General features: G+C 44.8%; 1 pseudogene; it reads left to right on the top strand.

Moving 5' to 3' along the window:
* The first annotated feature begins 3,320 nt into the window (after positions 1–3,320).
* On the top strand, positions 3,321–3,494 carry LOC100948432 (annotated as a pseudogene).
* Positions 3,495–3,743: the final 249 nt, after the last annotated feature.

Below are 3,743 nucleotides of genomic sequence, written 5' to 3'. Positions count from 1 at the left end.
CTGAGTGCCTTTCTTTCTACAAGCCTCAAGGTTCTCACCTATACAATAAAGAACAGAATAACCATCTCCCAGAGTTGTGATAAAAAATATGTAAGATACGTAATATAAAATTGCCTTAAAGTGAAACACAGTAAGTTGATGATGGGTTCTAATGTGACTAAAATTACTACACTCTACTTCTTGAATTAGGCAAGAAATACTCATAGACATGGGGGAGCAGATATGGGAGGGCAATTCAATTGATTATGAAATCCATTAAAGATAGTACCACAAAGTACTAGATTGTCCATGTTAGAGAAAGATTTCAGTAAACTTTCAAAATGCCATCTTCATATTTCTCACTTGTAAAGAACAAAGTCTAGGACTTACCTGGTCTCACAGATCTTGAAGTTGAGCAAGAAAACCCAAAGTAAGGAGACCAGTCCGCCAGTCCGGGCTTATCCATGTAGAGAAGACCAAAGACTTCCCTTTAGACACCCTGGGCATGGGGACAGGTGCCTTTTCCCCGTGTTTCTCTTCAGGGTCCCTCCTCTGTGGTGCTTCTCTTGCTCTAGTGAGAACAATCTCCGGGAGCTGTCTCCAGGTGATGGACAGAACACACACACCTGACTGTTGTGAGTATGGAGAACTTGGACAAGTCCCAAAGCCTCTGAGTCCCAGTTTCCTGAACTATAGAGTTAGGCTAATCGTACCAACCTTATAGGAAGAGTGTGAGGAGTAAGAATGCATAGCTGAAAACAATTTACAAATTTTATAGCACTTTATAAAATAAGCCATCATTGGGAGGTGCCTGTGGCTCAAGGAGTAGGGTGCTGGCCCCATATACCAGAGGTAGATTCACGTGTGCGCTGGCTTTCCCTTTGGGCCAATCAGAGCTATTGGCTGAAACAACAGAACCAACTAGGAACCACTCAGGCAGGAAGACTGGAGAACCAAGCTTGTCTAGGCCCCTAGGACGGCAACTAGCCTGCCTTAGGAACAGTCTGGCTGAGAAGCCCTAAAAGGCACAGCCCCTAGAGGACACTTGCCTTAAACTCTAACTATCTTGACCCCTGTGGCACTCCCTCCTGAATCAGAGGCTTAGGTAATGGTTTCCAATGGTTAATCTGGGTCACATGCCCGTGCCACTCTCCCAGTGGGAAGAGGAAGTGCTGGTTCAGCCTCCCATGGTGGAACACAGGGTCTTTCCCCGACCAGCATGTCCTCATAGTGAGGAGACTCAAAACAGGATGGGTTTTGGGGGTGGGCAACCGAGGTGACAGCCCAAGTCCACACTATAGCCTGCCCTTTTATTGCCTAATATCACACCCTCCTCTTGTACTTAACACATCCAGGGAAGAGCATCCATAAGACATACTTCTCTCTATCCCCATTGTCTATGCGCAACCCTGCTTCTCTTGATAACTAGGATCAGTGACCTCAGCCAACACTCCAATTCCCTTTTCCTATTTGCCTGATGACTCAAGGAGTCACAAAGTCAGGTGTCTACCGGTGGAAGCATTTCTCCCTTGGGTACTAAACCTAAACCAGCAGAGAATAGATTTGTGAGATTGGTGGAGATAGGAAGCAAACACATTTATGAATGGGTCATCAGGTATGATTTGGCCCACTGATACCTCTTGCTTCTTAGCTCTGTATTTTGGCTATGGGAGAGAACAAACCATGATTCAAAGCATATGCTACATTCTGCAACATACCACACCAATCTCTGACAGTTTTATAATTATGTCCTTAGTAACCCATGCCATGTCACTCTCCTGTAAACCTTCCAGGTATGGGGAACATGATAAGACTATTGAATCTCTCTCCACTGAGAGAGTGGCACAGGCATATGACCCAAGGTCTCCATCCTATCACCACAATCTTGGCTCCTGGGTCTGATGTGCAAGCCTGGGGATTGATGGGGTGACATTCACAGGGCAGATGACCTCACCTAGCGGACTAAAAGCCTTTTGTGACATGGAGGCCTTTTGATAAGAATTCATATGAGACACACGCATCGCCCCAGAAACACTCACCTCTCTGGGTGATTGAGAGGAAACGAGTCTGTAAAATGTGAAATGTGTGGCACACAGTTTGTGTTTATTAAATGGCAGTTATTATTACTAAATATCAGAGTGTGTACATGTACAAAAATATCCTAAAACCATGCTGAAAAATTTGATAGAGAGAAAATATAAAGACCACCATTCATAGAGTGCATATAACAAACCCTCCAAACAGACTCTGGTCCAGCCTGAGCAAGAGCGAGACTTAGCCTCTAAAAATAGTCAGGCATTGTGGTGGGTCCCAATAGTCCCAGCTACTTGAGAGGCTAAGAGAATTGCTTGAGTCCAAGAGTTTGAGGTTTCTGTGAGCTGTGACACCACAGCACTCTACTGAGGGTGACAAAGTGAGACTCTGTCTCAAAAAAAAGGCTCTGTGGCTCGGCGCCTGTGGCTCAAGTGGCTAAGGCGCCAGCCACATACACCTAAGGTGGCAGGTTCAAATCCAGCCTGGGCCCACAAAACAACAATAACGGCTGCAACCAAAAAATAGTCGGGCATTGTGGCGGGCGCCTGTGGTCCCAGCTACTTGGGAGGTGGAGGCAGGAGACTCGCTTGAGCCCAGGAGTTGGAGGTTGTTGTGAGCTGTGATGCCACAGCACTCTACCCAGGGGAATAGCTCGAGGCTCTGTCTTTAAAAAAAAAAAAAGGCTCTGTAACACAAAGAAACCATGTTTAAGCTTCTACTGACTTTGATCAAGTAAAATACTAACTACTTTAATAAGAAAAGAGTGGGGCATGGTGGCTCACACCTGTAATCCTAGCACTTTGGAGATGGAAGCAGGTGGATCACTGGAGCTCTAGAGTTCAAGGAGCCCGAGCAAGAGTGAGACCCTGTGTCTAAAAATAGAAAAACTAGCCGGGCATCACGGCAGGTGCCTGTAGTCCCAGCTACTAGGGAGGCTGAGAGAAAACAATCACTTGAGCCCAAGAGTTTGAGGTTGCTGTGAGCTGTGACACCATAGCACTCTACCCAGGGCAACAAAGTAAGACTCTGTCTCAAAAAAAAAAAAGAAAGAAAGAAAGAAAAGAAAAAAAAAGAAAAAGAAAAACTATCTGGGCATGATAGTGAGCACCTGTAGTCCCAGCACTCTGAACACTGGAGCAGGAGACTCACTTGAGCCCAAGGGTCTCAGGTTGCCATTGCACTCTAGCCCAGGGCAATAATGGTGCAAGACTTATCTCAAAAAAAAGGAGGGGGGCATATTTCCATTTTGAAAACAAAGTTACATTGTCAAGATCAGAAGCTGTGGTTACGGAGTAGTCCTGTTTGTCGCCATGTCCTCCCATAAGACTTTCAGAATCAAGCGGTTTTGGGCCAAGAAACAAAAACAAAATGGTCCCATTCCTCAGTGGATTCAAATGAAAACTGGTAATAAAATCAGGTACAACTTGAAGAGGAGACACTGGAGAAGAACCCAGCTGGGTCTATAAGGAATTGCACATGAGACGGCATGCACTTGGGCTGTATTTCAGTCACTATCACCTTACCATACATATCAAGCTGAAAATGTCATGAGTTGGACAGTTGCCACACTTCATTGGGAAAATGAGTTTTCTCTTTGTTTATGTGTTGTTCACTAATAAGCTGGTGCAGTAATAAATACATGAGACCTTGAAAAAAAAAGAAGCTGTGGTTACCTGGAACTTTATGGTTATATTATTATTTATTTGTGGGTATATGTAAATTACAGTGAC

The sequence above is a fragment of the Otolemur garnettii genome, unplaced genomic scaffold, assembly GCF_000181295.1.
Source record: "Otolemur garnettii isolate 467f Iridium unplaced genomic scaffold, OtoGar3 scaffold00092, whole genome shotgun sequence".
NCBI lineage: Eukaryota > Metazoa > Chordata > Mammalia > Primates > Galagidae > Otolemur > Otolemur garnettii.
Note: the sequence above shows the minus strand (reverse complement) of the source record. Positions and strands in the feature narration are given on the sequence as shown.